At 43.2% G+C, this 19,664-nt stretch overlaps 1 pseudogene; it reads left to right on the top strand.

The window, feature by feature from the left end:
* Positions 1-1,981: 1,981 nt before the first annotated feature.
* LOC120020988 lies at positions 1,982-18,873 on the top strand (annotated as a pseudogene).
* The last annotated feature ends 791 nt before the right edge of the window (positions 18,874-19,664 follow it).

The following is a 19,664-nucleotide window of genomic DNA, read 5'->3' on the forward strand; positions in this document are numbered from 1 at the left end:
GACAATGTTTGAATATATATTCAAAGGTTATGTCCTACCTCTTGCATTATTATGTTAATAATAATATTTTTACTCAGAGGATCTTTGGTGCCGTTCAAAAACAGGGACTTTAAATCATTTCCCCAGGTCATTAAGAACAAATTCTTATTTACAATGACGGCCTGGAAACTCCACACAATGCTGGACTAGATACCCAAAAGGAGCTGACGCATAGTCCTCTGGTCCCTTGCCACATTCTGCACAGAACCCGTCAGGGTATCAGCTAACACACAACAGCACTGTGTCAACCCAGATGGCTACAGATGTCATATTCTTCAAGCACACTTAGGTGTTTATGAAACCATTCTCCCAGTGTTTACAAGGTACTTGAGAAAGGACATGTTATTTTACCGTTTTTGTTGATTGTCATTTTATGATGATTGTGGTAGTTTCTGCACTAATTGATTTTTGTGTATCTTGCTGGTTCAGTTCTCTCAATACTTGGTCTAACACTGTAAATGACCCCACTCTTCTCTCTTAGCGAAGGAAATCCATTGATTGCTGAAGTCCTTCTTCACATAATCAAGTGTGTATACTGTAATATTTCACCCAGAACTGACCTGTTTTCCCGTGTAGCATTTCACTGCACCTTCAGGAAAGAGGGAAAGGCGAACATGAAGGGACAGACCAGACAAAGTACATATGGAGGACAAATGTAAGATGTGTTGTATAACTAGCATCAGACCCTCTGTCCAATCCATCACCCTGATGTCTCTTTACTTTTACCTCCCTCTGACATTCATTTGTTTATGTTCTGAAGCGGATGACAGAAAATAACAGACATCCGTCTTTTTATTATAAAATCCACTCAAAGCATGGCTGTTGTTGAGATTTACTTCTGATCATTTTAACCCGTAATTCCCATCAGGTCACTTTTTCAGCTACAGAAAACTGCCAGTCCTCTCTGAGAAAGGAAGCTTCACAAAGGACTCTGTGTGTGTGTGTGTGTGTGTGTGTGTGTGTGTGTGTGTGTGTGTGTGTGTGTGTGTGTGTGTGTGTGTGTGTGTGTGTGTGTGTTGAAATGTCAGCCTTTTGTAAACATTATTAATTAAGAGCAGGGATTTAAGGGCCAGCTCACAATGTTATTTTTTTAAATATTTATTGGTATTTCATTACTTTAATAGAACATTTCCTAAAAGTTCAAACATGGTTATATTTAATTTCAATTTTGGTAATGTTCTAAAAACATTCTCCAACTGGTTTGACATTGGGAATGTTCTCAAATAGTTCAGAGAACGTTAAGAAACAACGTTCTTCTGTGGGAATTTAGTACGTCAACATAACATTTCCTACAGTTTTCCTCATGGTTCTATTTAAAGTCATGTTCTCAAATTGTTCCAACAATCAATGTGAAACCAAAAACATACTATCCCACTACTTCCAAGGAACCAAATGTGCTAGTTGGGATAACAGACAAGCCAGGCAAAAGGCATAGCAGCTTGCAAAATGTTCAGCTTTTATTGTTAGCATGTCTTACTTGCTGGACATGTTTTATGTCTCTTGTATTATTATTTCCGATCTCCTGTAGATTGCAAGCCATATCTCAAGTCATCACCATATTCTCGTGAATTGAGAATCAGTGCTTGACATTCTGGAGAAACCTCTTTAGAACTGCTGGAGTCGAGGTTACCGGGGACTGACTAGCCAATATGTATAAATACAAAAGTAGTGTACCTTAAAGGCTACCTCCCACAGTGTAAATAAAAACAAACTCTCCAGGAATCTGAGGTGAGGGAAGTGTGAGAAAGTTCTGCAGTCTGATTCTGGTACAGATTAGTACTCCCTCCCTCTCTCATCCTCTCCTCCTCCGCATGCTCTCCAGACAGTCTTGCAATTGGAGACTCTACAGTGTTCTGCCAGTCTGTGAGCTGGAGAGACACTGACAGAGCCACTGACAGAGCCACTGATACAGATTGATACTGACAGGAACAGACTTTGGCAGATGACCAGACGGAGAGATTCTGACGTTGTCGACCTCGGTGTGGCATTGATTTTAGTTGGCACATACACTTGCTCCTGCATTAGTTTGAAGGTACTTCAGCTTGTCTCCTGGTCTTGGATAAAAAAAAATATTTAAGACTGCAATCCTTCCATTCTACCTCTTCACCCTGTTTGGTGAGTATAGAAAACTAATTTGCAGTGATTATGTGCATGTTTTTGTACATGAAGTGATGCTTGTTTTAGTATCTGTGTAGGATTCATTATCTTCCATCTTCTCTAATCTCCCAGCCATAGTCCAAGCCCAGAATAGACCCTTACCAGGCTCCTGTAGCTTTGAGTCCAGCACCTGTGGATACACATCAGACCCAGACTTTACGAGCTGGACGCTCAACAAAGATGGTAGGAGACTTTGAAAAAGATTGAAGCCTATATCCTTTAAATTACACTGACAAGTGCCTATAATACAGTAGCTTATACCCTTTGAAGTGCTTGAAATGCATGGCAACCTGTTGTTGTTTGTGGAAAACACAAGAAGACAGTGACCTCTTCTATGCAGCAAAGATTATTGGGGCTTATTACAAATATTTTTATGTTCTAGTGCCTATAGTAGTTGTTGTATTAGTTGTTGTACTTGTTGATGTGGTTTCTGCAGTTGTTCTGATGGAAAGGAGAGGGACAATAGCAAGAGAGAGACATCTGGAATGCATTGTTTCCAACATCAGAGCACATCTGGAGACATAGGCATTCACAGCTCTAAGAGTTGGTACTCTTCTGAGTGCTAGATACATATTTATACCCCAGATAAGTCCATCATCACTTAAGCAGAATGATGAAAGGACACATAAGAAAGCAGGTGAAATTCTATGGCAACCATGTAATCATCATTGCTGTGTAATTATTCTATTTTGCCCTAAAACAGGGACACATAAACTGTTGTTCGCTGAGCAAACAGAATGTCTCCTCCTGTGTTTGTCTTTTACTTGTGTCCTGTTGTGGCGCAACTCCCCCCGTCCTTCCTCTTCATCATCTGATTCCTCTCATCTTTTTTTCTATCCATCCTTCCCTGCCACTGTCGCCCTTGGTGTCTTTTGAAATAAGGCCTAATGACAATAGATTAAGTAGATTCTGTTATACTCTCTCTCTCTCTCTCTGTTTTCATAGTACCTCTATTCAAACTTCCTCTATGTCTTCTCGGGGTCTTTTATCTCAGTGGACCCAGGCCAGGAGTACCAGAATAGTCAGGAGAAGAGGCCAGAGGGAAGGGAAAGGTCCGAGGGTGAGGGCAGGGGGGTTCTGCTGAGCCCGGCAATGGAGCAAGAGGACTGGAGCTGTCTCAGGCTGGTGTACCAACTCTCCGGGTCGGGCTCCCTGCAGGTCCAGCTGCGCAGGGAGGGAGAGAGCTTCGACTGGACACTGTGGAGCACCCAGACTGCCTCCGACAGCTGCCTCATCTCTTGCATCGACCTCCAGAACACCACAGAGCCGTACAGGGTAAACAACACACTCTCAGGAACATGGAGGCACAAACACACTGTTAAAACATATGTGCTAATCTAAACACTGCCATACTTAGGTGGAGGAATGGGGCCTGGAAAATGTTAGAGCCCTCACATTGATTAGACCAAACATCAAATGACATGCATTTCTCGTATCTGCTGCTCAATCTCTCACATCTGTGTACTGCTACTATGCAGGGCAGGGGTCGGCTACCTTTTTAGTGTGGAGTGCCCATTTACAATTTATCCTACCATTTCTAACGATCTGCGTGCCAGTTATGATTTTCATATGTGCTTTACAACTAATTGTGTCTCCTGAATATCTAATTGCCCAGAAACGGAAGAATTCCATAGCTCACTAAACAGAGGCGCTGTCCATTAGCACCACGGGCTTGATCTTGGAACATAGATTCTCTTGGTGAATGATACAGTGACATTTAACATGAAACTCATGAAAAAATCATGAAATTCATACCTTGGGAACTACAACATTGCAGTGAATACCTTTAACCACGGGGTGGCCAATCTTATCTTCAGTCAGCTTTGCGAATCCTTTGTTTCCACACAATAGCGGGGGCACCGTCCATTGTAATAGCAGATATGTTTTTAATATCGACACCTCTCTCCTCAAAATGATCCGTGAAGGCTTTTGCTACATCTTCCCCTTTCGTAGTACCATGCATGGGTTTGCGACGAAGCAGCTCCTCACGTACCTGCTCTGAGTCACAGTATCTTGCAACAACTGCCAGACGTGGAATGTCATTCACATCCACACTCTCATCAAGAGCCACACTTAACACAGGGGCATCTTTTAACGCTACAGTTTGCTGCTCCTTTACATTTTCAACCATCTCGGTAATGTGCCTTTCAACCGTTCTGACCGACACAGGCATCTCTGTTATCTTTGAGGTGATTGTGTCTTTGTTAGGCAATCCATCAAATAAAGCCTGCGAACTACTGTGGAAAGTCTCCTTGATATATTCCCCATCAGTAAATGGTTTTCCATGTTTAGCAATGCACTGCACAACTTTGTAGATCCCCTCTGTAGCTTGATCTTTGACTGCATGTAGATTTGTAAACACATTGCTTTGCTTTTCATACCAGGACACGGCCCTCTTGATTCCTTCAGCTTTAACCGCCTCATCCTTGAAGTTTTTCTCATGTCTCGTTTCAAAATGACGCCGTACACTTGATGTCCGACAAACAACAGTTTTACAACAGAGACAGCAAACAGACCGGTCCTTCAGTAAAACAATCCATATTCCTTTGTCCAAGAGGCAATACATGAGTGGTCATCTGCCTTATTTTTCTTTGCTAATGACATTTTGCGCCCTGAACTTTTTTAAATAACAAAAGAAGGCTTGCTAGCTGCTAGCTATGTGAAAACGAATCTCTCATCTTCAGTGCTGCTTTGGTTTTGAATTTGGCGGGAGAGGCGGGTCGTCTTGCGCTGGTCTAATAATATGAAACTCATGAAAAAAATCATGAAATTCCATTGGCTAATCAGGATTGACATACCTTGGGAACTACAACATTGCAGTGAATACCAATGCATTTTTGAAAAACAAATGCATGCAATTTCAATTATTTTCTCCAGTTTCAAAAAATAAATAAAAAATAAACAAGTGAGATAATAAACGTCCAGCCAAGACTTAGCACGCCACGCAAAAAAACAAATGAAATAAATATATATACTTTTTTAGTCTTTTGGGTGACTTGCCAAGCCTTGGCGTGCCCTATGTTGCTGACCCCTGTTGTATGACATGTAACCTCTTAAAGGTGCTTTCTGCTGCACAACCTGACTGGATTGATAGAAATAAGGGAGCATGGTAGAAACACACAGGCAGTCAGGTATGAACATTACAGGAACTAATCATGCACTTGACCTTGAACCTGCCTGGAGGGGCCTGCCTTAGCTATGACTCACTTGGGAGCTGTGGATTGTACCATTAGCCCAAGGCTATATAGTCCATATTGCAAACATTCACACAAACATCCCTGCTGGAAAAAAGCATAGACCAGCCTTTGTTGTGTTTTCACTGGTGACCAGCCTTTGTTGTGTTTTTGCTGGTGACCAGCCTTTGTTGTGTTTTTGCTGGTGACCAGCCTTTGTTGTGTTTTTGCTGGTGACCAGCCTTTGTTGTGTTTTTGCTGGTGACCAGCCTTTGTTGTGTTTTCGCTGGTGATCAGCCTTCGTTGTGTTTTCGCTGGTGACCAGCCTCCCTTAGGTTTTGGACACATAAGCTAGTCACCAGTTTACCAGCATATGCTGTTTACCCGCAAAACCAGCATCAAGTCACATTATGGTGGCTTGCAAAGGGATGTCAAATTCCTATTGGAATCCAGCCTGACTGGGTATATCAAAACATTTTCACTTGTATTCACCCACAATCTGCATTCAAAGTTTCTGCCAGGATTATTAAAAACAAAAAAGATAAATACCTTAAAATATGTATTCAGACCATTTGCTATGAGACTCGAAATTGGCTCCGGTGCATCCTGTTTCCATTGATCATACTTCAGATGTTTCTACAACTTGATCGGAGTCCACTTGTGGTAAATTCAATTGATTGAACATGATTTGGAAAGACACACACCTGTTTATATAAGGTCCCACAGTTGACAGTGCATGTCAGAGCAAAAACCAAGCCATGAGGTCGAAGGAATTGTCCGTAGAGCTCCGAGACAGGATTGTGTCAAGGCACAGATCTGGGGAATGGTACCAAAACATTTCTGCAGCATTGAAGGTCCCCAAGAAAAAGGTGGCCTCCATCATTCTTAAATGGAAGAAGTTTGGAACCACCAAGACTCTTCCGAGAGCTGGCCGCCCGGCCAAACTGAGCAATCAGGAGAGAAGGGCCTTGGTCAGGGAGGTGCCCAAGAACCCTATGGTCACTCTGACAGAGCTCTAGAGTTCCTCTGTGGAGATGGGAGAACCTTCCAGCCTATTGTGTGTATTGGCATTCATATAGCAATGCAGCCCTACCTAGTGTTTAGAAAAATATTATATTCTTATTTACAATAAAAGTGACTCAAAAATGACACCGTACATTATTTACCATTCATTTCTATTGGGCACAAAATAATCTTAAACACAACCAAAGCAAACAGCAAAATGCATCCAACAAGTTGCATACTAGGAATTGCATGCTAGGAATATGGGACCAACTACTAAACTTTTACTACTTTAGTACACATATAATTTAATTTGTCCCAATACTTTTGGTCTCCTACAATGAGGGGGAAAAAATGTACAAAAAGTGCTGTAATTTCTAAACAGTTCACCTGATATGGATGACAATAACCTCAAATGAAATATGTCAGTCTGCACATTAACTTCATAGTCATTGTATCTTTTCAAATACAAAGTTCTGGAGTACAGAGCCAAAACAACCAAAAAAGTGTCACTGTCCCAATTCTTTTGGAGCTCACTGAATCAGTTTTTTTTGCATGTACATTGATTGACAGTGACCGAGCAGGTCTGAGCAAGGTATAGCTAATTTCATACTATTCTACACATTGCCATGGGGCAGAGAGAAACATATGTCGTTTTTATAGCTAATCTCATGCTATTCTACACATTTTGCAATGAGGCAGAGAGAATTTAACATTTTTATAGCTCATTTCCTACTATTCTACACATTTTGCCATTAGGCTGAGAGAAAAGACCACGTGGGGGGGTGTGGTATGCCAGTGTTGATTGATTAATTAATCAATTCATTTATCTTACGCTACACAAAGATAAATAGCATTAATTTTTCTAAACTAATCCAATCTGTTAGTTGGACTTATTGCACCCGTTACTGAAATAGTTGTTCCAGTTTAGAACGTTGAGGTAGTCTCTTTCTAACCCTGGCAGTCATTCTGAATGCAGATTGTGAGAATCCACTTTGGCTGGACTCCAATAGGATTTAAATATCACTAATGTGAATGGATGCTTGTATGCCAGCATAACCAGCTAGACCATGCTGGTCTGTCAGCATAACCAGCTAGACCAAGCTGGTCTGTCAGCATAACCAGCTAGACCAAGCTGGTCTGTCAGCATAACCAGCTAGACCAAGCTGGTCTGTCAGCATAACCAGCTAGACCATGCTGGTCTGTCAGCATAACCAGCTAGACCAAGCTGGTCTGTCAGCATAACCAGCTAGACCAAGCTGGTCTGTCAGCATAACCAGCTAGACCAAGCTGGTCTGTCAGCATAACCAGCTAGACCAAGCTGGTCTGTCAGCATAACCAGCTAGACCAAGCTGGTCTGTCAGCATAACCAGCTAGACCAAGCTGGTCTGTCAGCATAACCAGCTAGACCAAGCTGGTCTGTCAGCATAACCAGCTAGACCAAGCTGGTCTGCCAGCATAACCAGCTAGACCAAGCTGGTCTGCCAGCATAACCAGCTAGACCAAGCTGGTCTGCCAGCATAACCAGCTAGACCATGCTGGTCTGTCAGCATAACCAGCTAGACCAAGCTGGTCTGCCAGCATAACCAGCTAGACCAAGCTGGTCTGCCAGCATAACCAGCTAGACCATGCTGGTCTGCCAGCATAACCAGCTAGACCATGCTGGTCTGTCAGCATAACCAGCTAGACCAAGCTGGTCTGCCAGCATAACCAGCTAGACCAAGCTGGTCTGTCAGCATAACCAGCTAGACCATGCTGGTCTGTCAGCATAACCAGCTAGACCATGCTGGTCTGTCAGCATAACCAGCTAGACCAAGCTGGTCTGTCAGCATAACCAGCTAGACCAAGCTGGTCTGTCAGCATAACCAGCTAGACCAAGCTGGTCTGCCAGCATAACCAGCTAGACCAAGCTGGTCTGCCAGCATAACCAGCTAGACCAAGCTGGTCTGTCAGCATAACCAGCTAGACCAAGCTGGTCTGCCAGCATAACCAGCTAGACCAAGCTGGTCTGCCAGCATAACCAGCTAGACCATTGGTCACCAACTTTTTCTAAGTCAAGATCACTTTCTGAGTCAAAATGCCCGAGAACTACCATTCAGATTTCTTTCAAACATGACTTAAAAACGTAAGCCTATGCAACATTTAACCAATTGAAAACAGTTCTGTAGCAATTAGGTTTGTGCAGTAGGCTATAGGCCCAATACATTATCACTGCATATTGGCTATGCTTGAATTGCCATGCCTTGCCCTGCCAATGTTGTTCTTCTCAGGCCATTTTGAAATTATATTGAAAAAAATGTAGGTACAGTAAATGATCACACTGGTAATAGATCATTTGTTGGATTACTTGTGAGGCACAGCTGAGTGAGCATGAGCATATTTTTTTTACTGGACTGATAGCCAGTCTGAGGGGAGGGAGCAGCGGTGAGGCTGCCTCTCACCCGACTCACGTCCCTCCTCTCTCCCTCTGCTGAGAAAAGGTGACACAGTCTTCCAGCTGATGTCGAAGCTCAAGTCGCACTGCATTATTTCTGCTTCATGCACTAATTCATGTTGTTACTCCTATGACCAGAGAAAGTAAAATATCCCTCGCAATTAAAAAAGACGCAAATCACTAATAATAACAACGCAAGCTTATTGGAACACTTTGCAATAGGCTACTCATTCATTGTAGCTGCAGTGCTGGTTGTATTGTGAGTGGAAGTAGGGAGAACATGCATTTTATGGCTTATAATAGTGTTGACAGTCCTGAATAACAACTTAAACATGGACTTAGTCATAAAAACAGCAGCTCTTTTCTGTATTCGTTGAGTCTCTCTGTAATCATGGTTTTAAACGTTTTGAAATCTTACTGTATCAACTTTGCTGTGCGTTCGAGGCATAATTTTACAGTCTAAAGCTCGAGGAAACTGCAGACATGTTGATCTAAGCTATCTCATTGACCACCTGTAGGCCTATAGGTGCACTTGATTTGTTCTCTGGGCCTGCTGAGTAGGAGTTCTACCTTCAGACACATGAAATGATTCAAAATGGGAACACTTTGCCTTCTCGGTGCTAGGGCTGCTGAATCAAGTGCAACTACCGCCAACAGCGTAAAACAAAACAAACAAACGTTTGGTGATCGACTAGGAATGCCTTGCAGATCGACCATTCGATCAAGATCGACCGGTTGGTGACCACTGAGCTAGACCATGCTGGTCGGCCAGCAGAACCTGTTAGATTATGTTGGTCAGGACAGCTTGACCAGCATCTGACCAACATAGACCAGCATGGACCAGTATAAACCAGCATGGACCAGAATAGACCAGCTTGACCAGCATCTGACCAACATAGACCAGCATGGACCAGCATGGACCAGAATAGACCAGCTTGAAATGTATGCTGGTCTATGCTGTTTTTTTTCAGCAGGGATAATGGAGCACAGACATACTATACCTCCATATCCCCTTCTCCTTCATTACTGATTGAGGGCCATTACTGAACATCTGCTACTCATCAGATTGTCATTGATGGCAGACCCGGTGAGAGCACAGGCAGCAGTGTGGCCATCTTTGAGATATGTATCAGCTCTGGATACTGCTTAGGTCAGTGAATCGCACACATATCATGTACCCATGGGATTTGTAAGACTTTGAAAGTGTATGATATCATGCACACACACCTCCCAGCTAGCACAACGTTCTGAGAACCATATGTTTCTTAGAGCTTGGTTGTCATTTTGTTATTTTGCATACAACCTTCCCACAACTTTCTGGGAATGGTGCAGAATAGTTGCTTTGGAACATTCTCAGCACATTTAAGGAACTTGACAAAAACATTTTTATTAATTGGTATTTTATTACTTTAACATAACTTTTCCGTTCTACATTTACATTTACATTTAAGTCATTTAGCAGACGCTCTTATCCAGAGCGACTTACAAATTGGTGCATTCACCTTATGATATCCAGTGGAACAACCACGTTCTAAGAACGTTCTTCAACTGGTTTGACATTGGGAATGTTCTCAAATAGTTCAGAGACTGTTAAGAAACAATGTTCTTCTGTGGGAATTTCAGTAGTTCAGCATAATGTTACTTACAGGTTTCCTCATGGTTCTATTTAAAATCATGTTCTAAAATTGTTCAAAGAACATTTGGAAACAACATTCTTCTGTAGGAATTTCAGTACTTAAGCTGAACGTTACCTACAGGTTTCCTCTTGGTTCTATTTAAAGTCATGTTCTCAAATTGTTCAGAGAACGTTAAGAAAACTTTCCATAAAAACCACAAGAAAACTTTAGTAACGTTCTAAGAATGTTATTTAAACACATACATTCCGTTCTCAGCATCAACAAAACTCTCTATCCTGTGTCTTGTTAAGTGCGTTCAGATGTGTTGGTCACTAATTGGTCACACCTGATCTGCTTGTTTCCTTTTTAATGGGGTCTTTTTAAATAGACAAAAATGAATTGTTCAAATGAAGAAAACTTGCTTTAAAACTGCAACATTTTCTCAACGCCCCATAGTAAAATCTGTAGGCATAAGCAACATAAGCGGTCGCTTAGGGCCCCCGGCTGCTCAATCGGGGTCTCAACTTACAATTGAGAGTAATAATAGTAGAATACACCAGGTGCAATTCTGAAGTTTGATTGTGCATCACCAGTCACTCAATTAGCCATGTCAGCTAACAATTTTTAGATTGGCAGTTAGTCTAACCAGCTATCTAAACTTGTAGTAATCATGGCCGAATACTGACCGGCACACAGGGCACGTGCCCCCCATTTGATTTTGTTATTTATTCTCACTCATATCATATAGACATGGCATAAGTCGTTACATAATGTGTAGCATTGCTGGAAACTTGCTTTAAAACTGCAAACATTTCTCTCCAAGCCATGGCAAAATAGGTAGAATTGCATGAAATTTGCTGTAAAACAACACATTTCTTCTCTCTATCCCATGGCAAAATGAGTGGAGTTGCATGAAACGTGTTATAAAATTGCAACATTAGTTTACATCCCTATTAGGGAGCATTTCTCCTTTGCCAAGATAATCAATCCACCTGACAGGTGTGGCATATCAAGAAGCTGATTGAACAGCATGATCATTACACAGGTTCACCTTGTGCTAGGGACAATAATAGGCCACTCTAAAATGTGCAGTTTTGTCACACAACACAATGTCACAGATGTCTCAAGTTTTCAGGGAGCGTGCAATTGGCATGCTGACTGCAGGAATGTCCACCAGAGCTATTGCCAGATAATTTAATGTTAATTTCTCTACCATAAGCCACCTCCTTAGTCGTTTTAGAGAATTTGGCAGTGCGTCCAACTGGCCTCACAACTGCAGACCATGTGTAACCATGCCAGCCCAGGACCTCCACATCCGGCATCTTCACCTGCGGGATCGTCTGAGACCAGCTATCCAGACAGCTGATGAAACTGAGGAGTATTTTGGTCTGTAATAAACCCCTTTTGTGGAGAAAAACTCATTTTGATTGGCTGGGACTGGCTCCCCAGTGACTGGCTCCCCACCCATGGCCGCACCCCTGCCCAGTCATGTGAAATCTATAGATTAGGGCCTAATGAATTTATTTTAATTGACTGATTTCCTTATATGAACTATAACTCAGCAAAACCATGTTGCATTTTATATTTTTGTTCAGTATAAAACCATGGGGAAACCTGTAGGAAACGCTCAAATTCCCACAGAAGAATGTTGTTTCTTAATGTTATTTGAACTACATTCCCAATGTCAAACCAGTTGGAGAACGTTCCTAGAACATTCATTTAAATTAAATGTGACCATGTTTGAACTTTTAGGAAACATTCTTTAAAGTGCCTTAAATGTGTTGAGAATGTTCCAAAGCCAAGTACCTATCCTGCACCATTCTCAGAAAGTTGTGGGAAGGTTGTATGCAAAATAACCATAAGACAACCACGCTCTCACCAAGCTCTAAGAAACATATGGTTCTCAGAAGTTTATGTGCTAGCAGGGAATGACACTGTATGATTTCTAATGTATATTAAATGCTAATGATATCACAGGCTGTGGTGATTTACTGTGCATTTAAATGCTAGTAGATGTATAGCAGATATCGTAGCTCAACAACAACAACAAACAGATAGTACAGCCCAACACAGGTCAATAGCAAATAACACTGCTAAAACGAAACACAACCAAAACAAATAACTTAGTACAATATCAACAGAACAACAGCATTATGTATACTCAGCAAGGAACCCTCTCAACTGACAGCACTGGCCTCCTTCTAATAGTTCATAAAAGCTCTTTCGTTGTTTTCATATGGCAGCAAACTGCCAATAAATTGTAGCTTGAGGAAGTACAAAGGGAAACAAAAGTTTGTATTATCCATAATTACTTCAAGTTGAAAATCAAAGCTGCCATTACTTTCTCAGGTCACTACATGTATGTGGATTCAGTGTACGCCAAGACATTCCAGAAAGTAGCCAAACTGGTGTCTCCCTTGACAATGGTGCCAATGTCGGGCAGCCTGAGCTTCCAGTACCAGCGGGGTGAGGAGCGAGGGAACCTGTTCTCCGTCTACACCAGAGACCAGGCAGGCCAGTACAAGGAGCTGGGAGATCTGACCCAGAGGACCAGAACCTCAATGACTGGACCGCTACCACCCCTGAGTGGATACCTGTGCAGGTGGACATCAAGGCCCCGTTCCCTCTGCAGGTCAGTGGGGTGCAGATGTTTTCAAAAGGACCACACATTGGATTTACATTCTGATTGAATACTAAGTACAGTGAGCAGCATTTCCACTTCTTTGTATGTGCTGATCTGCTGATGTTCTATGAGTAGGATTGTATGTGTACACCTATCTCCAGGTGGTGTTTGAAGTGGCCTTCAACAGCCCCAGAGGGGGTCACGTGGCACTCGATGACATTTCCTTTTCTCTCGAGTTCTGTACTGCAGAGACAGGTGGGTCTGTGTGTTTGGTCTCTCTCCTGTTTTCATCAAATCAAAGTGTATTGGTCGCGTACACAGATTTGCAGATGTTATCGCAGGTGCAGTGAAATGCTTATGTTTCTAGCTCAAACAGTGCAGTAATACCTAACAATACAATAACAATACACACAATCCCAAAAGTTAAAAGATCAGAAATATGAGAATGAGCAATATCAGAACGAGCAATGTCAGAGTCCGGAATATCAATATATTTATAAATGGTGTGTATAGACAGTATGGACGTTATATGAATAGAAAAGGTGTGTACAGCAGTAGTTATATAGGATGAGCCATGACTAGAATACAGTATATACATATAAAGTGGGTAAAACAGTATGGAAACATTGTTAAAGTGACCAGTGTTCATGAACACCTGCTCTTTGGCGTGAGCAGGAATCCAGGTGGACGCTATGTCAACTCAATATTAGGAATGTGTTCTTAATGTTTTGTGCACTCAGTGTACATGGGGCAGCAGTCATTAAGGTGCAGGGCAGAGTAACCAGGTGGTAGCCGGCTAGTGACAGTGTCTAAGGTGCCGGGTAGAGTACTGGGCAGTGGCCGGCCAGTGATGGCTGTTCAACAGTCTGATGGCCTGGAGATATAAGTAGTGTTTCAGTCTCTCGGTCCTTGCTTTGATACACCTGTACTGTCTCCGTCTGCTAGATGGTAACAGGGTGAACAAGCCGTGTCTTGCATGGCTTGAGGTCCTTGATCAACCTTCTTCCTATGACACATGGTGCTGTAGATGTCCTGGAGGGCAGGCAGTGTGTCCCCAGTGTGTCCCTATTGGACTGGCCGCACCGCCCTCTGGAGAGCAATGCGGTTGTGGGCAGTGCAGATGCCGTAGCAGGCAGTGATGCAGCATGACAGAATGCTCCCGATGGTGCATCTGTAGAAGTTCATGAGGGTCTTAGGGGCCATGCTGAATTTATTCAGCCTCCTGAGTTTGAAGAGCCATTGTTGTGCCTTCTTCACTACGGTGTCGGTGTGGTGGGCCCATTTCAGGTCCTTCGTGATGTGCACGCCAAGGAACTTGAAGCTTTTGACCCTCTTCACTGCGGCCCGTTGATGTGTATGGGGGCGTGCTCTCTCTGCTGTCTACTGTAGTCCACGGTCAGCTCCTTCGTTTTGTTGACGTTGAGGAAGAAGTTATTTCCCCGGCACCACTCCATCAGGGCACTAACAACCTCCCTGCAGGCTGTCTCGTTGTTATTGGTGATCAGGCACTGTTGCTGTTATGTCGTCAGAAAACTTGATGGAGTCATGCATAACCACGAGGTCATGGCTGAACAGAGAGGAGCGGGCTGAGCACGCATCCCTGGGTGGCCCCCTTGTTGAGGATCAGCGTGGCGGAGGTGTTGTTGCCTACCTACACAGCCTGGGGCAACCCGTAAGGATGTCTAGGACCCAGTTGCACAGGGAGGGGTTCAGTCCCTGGGCCCTGAGCTTAATGATGAGCTTGGGGGGCACTATGGTGTTAAAACCCGAGCTGTAGTCAAATAACAGCATTCTCACTTCGGTATTCCTCTTGTCTAAGTGGGATAGGGCGGTGTGCAGAGCAGTGGCTATTGGGGCAGTGTGCAAATTGTAGTGGGTTGAGGGTCTCTGGTAAAGTGGAGGTGATATGGTCCTTGATAAGCCTCTCAAAGCACTTCATGATGACAGAAGTGAGTACTACAGTGTGATATTCATTTAGTTCAGTTACCTTCGCTTGCTTGGGTACAAGAACAATGGTAGACATCTTAAAGAAAGTGGGGACGACAAACTGGGATATGGATAGATTGAATATGTCCACAAACACTCCAGCCAGCTAGTCTGCACATGTTCTGAGGATGCGGCTAGGGATGCCATCCGGGCCAGCAGCCTTGTGAGGGTTAACACTCTTGAAAGTCACGTCGGCCACAGAGCTCTAGAGATCACAGTCCTCGTGAGCAGAGTGGGCCCCTGTCGGCGACTCTGTGTTATTCTCCTCAAAGGGGGTGAAGAAGGTGTTCGGCTTATCTGGGAGTGAGGTGTTGATGTCAGCGATGTGGCTGGTTTCCCCTTTATAATCCAATTGTCTGACGTCCCTGCCACATGCGTCACATGTCCGAGCTGTTGAATTGCGACTCCACTTTGTCACCTCTTTGATTACCTTACGGAGGTCATAGCTGGTCTGTTTGTATATGTCCATGTTCCCGGTCACTTTGCCGTGGTTAAATGCAGTGTTTCACGCTTTCAGTTTTGTGCGAATGCTGCCATCTATCCACGGTTTTTGGTTTGGATATGTTCTGATCATCACTGTAGGAACAACATCCTCTAAGCACTTCCTGATGAACCCAGTGACAGAGTCAGTGTAATCGTCAATGTTATTTCCAGTGGCGACCCGGAACATATCCCAGTCCACCTGATCACACAGTAGATTCAGAGTGTCCCTTTCCTCTTGTCCTACCTCTCATGACTTTTACAGATTAGTTGAAAGGTAAGAGAGGAGAAAAGCATGCTATTAAAGAGTATTGGGATGCAGCCTCCTAATGTCTCCCATATGTGCCGCAGAGCCAACCTTTGATCCCTCCATCGCCAACTGTGACTTTGAGGGTGGTTTCTGCTGATACACCCAGGATCAAATGGAAGGATCCCCATGGAAGAGGGTGTCAGTCAAGCCCAACATCTACAGGATTGGGGACCACACAACAGGGGCAGGTAAGAGGTGATACGATTTTGATCACCAAGAGATGCTAGAGGTGTAATTAGTGAACGAGAGATGGCTTCTCTATCTTCTCCTGCTGACAATTTGCACTGCATTACATTTGGCTTTGGTAAAAATCTGAAGTATTTCAAGTGTCAGAAAGACACTTAAACAATGGCGTATTTTGAGACTTAACCAATGTGTGCAAAGTGAAAATATTCCACGGCAAACCGATTGACAGGAAACAATATTGCTCAAGACAATAATAACAGTTCTTTCTCTTCACACAGGATCCTTCCTTCTGGCCCACTCCCGGCTGAATCCACGTGCTGGCTATAGTAGCCAGGATATGGACCCAGAACGACAAGATGTCTGGATAGCGACAGAGGTCACCTTCCAGAGTCCACATGTTGCCAATGTAAAATGGCTTAACATGTATTATTGTCCTTTTTAGTTAGTCAGTTATTTTCATTCCTCAGTCACAACAACTGTCCTGTGCATGCCCTGCCTATAGTGTTTCATAATGTTTGTGACGGAATCCCTTGTGTTTATTCGGCCTTACATTGTATCTTTGACATAGTTTTTTTTTATTGTCAGTCCTTTGGTTTGGCTCCAGCTTCATAAGGAGCAGCAGTTAGGTTTCATATGTTTCACATCAAATTAAACAGGAATGCCGAAGTCCGTAGTCAGTGATTCTCCTCATTGGTTTTTCTTTTTAAACAGCTTTTGCCCTGTTAAAACATGGATCATACCATATCACAATAAATTAAATAGATGTAACTGTCTGCAAATGTATTATGCAGTTACATTGTCCAGAAGCTATATCCTCTGAGAATGTCTGTGGTTGATGATGTCACCCACTCTGCCCCTGCTGTCCAGGTGGTGTTTGTCAGCACATGTACGAACTTCTGACTGTGGGTCAGTTGCTCTGGATGACATCAGTGTGAGCCTCGGGGATTGTGATCTTACAGCAGGTAACTTTACCTTCACTGATCCCTGATGCCCACAGGATCTCTGGGAGATCTCTGGAAGTAGTGCCTCTGTGATAAACATAATTTAGCTCCTTGAGTCATTTTGGGTGTCCATCTACAGGTCTTCTCCTGTCTGTCCCTGGGCTCTGTAACTTTGAGACGGGTCACTGTGGGTACAATCAGGACAAAGAGGGTGATAAGGGTGACTGGGTACTGGTTAGAGGGCCTACCCCCACTTCTTACACCGGGCCAAGGGTGGATCACACCACATGAGTCAGTGAGTATCCAACTCCCTCCAGCATTCACTGAAGGAGTGTAAATGTGACATCATTGTAGTCTGTTTCCATGTTATACCATGATAGTTAGAGTTTGACCCTGTGAAACTGTTTGTCAGGGTACTACATGCACATTGAGGCCTCTAACATGCTGCCTGGTCAAAATGCCTGACTATTCTCCAGTCCTCTGAGGGGGTCCAGGGGTCCTCTGTGCCTGCGTTTCTTCTACCACATGTATGGCTCGGGCATAGGTGAGCTCAGTGTCCATCTGAGCAAGAAAGGAAAGGACAAATTGCTATGGAAACGCACTGGAGAGCAGAGCATCACCTGGCTGAGAGCCACTGTGGAATACCAAAGTGACCAACAGCATCAGGCAAGTGGTGAAAAACGTCACTACCAATAATCCCTCTCCTCCTCTGTACAATAACACCTGAGACGTAAGAAGAAACGAAACACCCCACTCGTTGTTTTATTCTGGGGGGGTTTTCTGGTTCAATGTAAGTCAATGAACTAAGTAGCTGCTATTGCATTCATATCTATGAGAGATACACCCGGTTAAGTAAACCGGAACTTTTTTCCCCAATGATAAACGGCCTCAGTGAACAATACTGAACAAAAATATAAACGCAGCATGTAAAGTGTTTGTCCCATGTTTCATGAGCTGAAATAAATTATCCCAGAAATGTTCCATATGCACAAAAAGTTTATTTCTCTCCAATTTTGTGCACAAATGTGTTTACATCCCTGTTAGTGAGCATTTCTCTTTTTATGTATAACATTTAGCAGAAGCTTTTTCATCCTTTTCCAAGATAATTCATCCACCTGACAGGTGTGGCATATCAAGAAGCTGATTACACAGGTGCACCTTTTGAAGGGGACAATAAAAGGCCACTCTAAAATGTGCAGTTTTGTCACACAACACAATGCCACAGATGTCTCAAGTTTTGAGGGAACATGCAATTGGCATTCTGATTGCAGGAATGTCCACCCAAGCTGTTGCCATTAAATGTTGATTTCTCTACCATAAGCTGCCTCCAATGTCGTTTTAGAGAGTTTGGCAGTACGTCCAACTGGCCTCACAACCGCAGACCACGTGTAACCACACCAGCCCAGGACCCCCACATCTGACTTCTTCACCTGTGGGATTGTCTGAGACCAACCACCCGGACAGCTGATGGCTCCCAAGTCAATCAATCAAATGTATTTATAAATCCATTTTTACATCAGCAGATGTCAAAGTGCTTTACAGAAACCCAGCCGAAAACCCCAAACAGGCAACAATACAGATGTAGAGGCACGGTGGCTAGAATTTTTTTTGAAAGATTGTATTTGAGGCCATCAGGGGTTCCTCAATAAGAAGTGATATAGCCATTGACAGCATTGTGTTTGAAAGTAGACTGTGCCCAGGTATTGTATCTGTTCCCTATAAGGGTCATACAACCTCTCCAAAAATGTATTGTTTTGCTTTCATGTAGTCTTGCATAACCTTGTCCCCAGGCTCAGTTCGAGATCCGGCTGGGGACGAGATTGTGTCTTTCATAGAACTCATTACTCCAGTTGGTTTTCTTTTTTGTCCACAGATATTGAAGTCAAAATGACCCATTCCCCTGGAAACGCAAATGACATTGAGTGAAGGAGCAGCAGAGGGGAATAGTGCTGAATATGTTGCATGCATCAAAACTGAGTTGAAACTTGCACATGTGGACAAACATTTTCTGTTGTACTGATGGCACCAACTCGTTTTGCACATATTTAATTTTTATTTTTATTTCACCTTTATTTAACCAGGTAGGCTAGTTGAGAACAAGTTCTCATTTACAACTGCGACCTGGCCAAGATAAAGCAAAGCAGTGCGACACAAACAACAACACAGAGTTACACATGAAATAAACAAACATGCAGTCAATAATACAATAGAAAAAAGTCTATATACAGTGTGTGCAAATGAGGTAGGATAAGGGAAGTAAGGCCATAAATAGGCCATAGTGGTGAAATAATTACAATTTAGCAATTAAACACGAGTGATAGATGTGCAGAAGATTAGTGTGCAAGTAGAGATACTGGGGTACAAAGGAGCAAAATAAATAAAATAAATAACAGTGTGAGGTAGTTGGATGGGCTATTTACAGATGGTCTATGTACAGGTGCAGTGATCTGTGAGCTGCTCTGACAGCTGGTGCTTAAAGTTAGTGAGGGAGATATGAGTCTCCAGCTTCAGTGATTTTTGCCGTTCCAGCAGAGAACCCCCATAGAGACTGCCAGAGGTCCGGACAACAGGCCCTCTGATTTGATACACTGAACTCTGTCTGAGAAGTAGTTGGTGAACCAGGCGAGGCAGTCATTTGAGAAACCAAGGCTGTTGAGTCTGCCGATAAGAATGCGGTGATTGACAGAGTCGAAAGCCTTGGCAAGGTCGATGAATAC

Source organism: Salvelinus namaycush, chromosome 26 (genome assembly GCF_016432855.1).
Source record: "Salvelinus namaycush isolate Seneca chromosome 26, SaNama_1.0, whole genome shotgun sequence".
Taxonomy (NCBI): domain Eukaryota; kingdom Metazoa; phylum Chordata; class Actinopteri; order Salmoniformes; family Salmonidae; genus Salvelinus; species Salvelinus namaycush.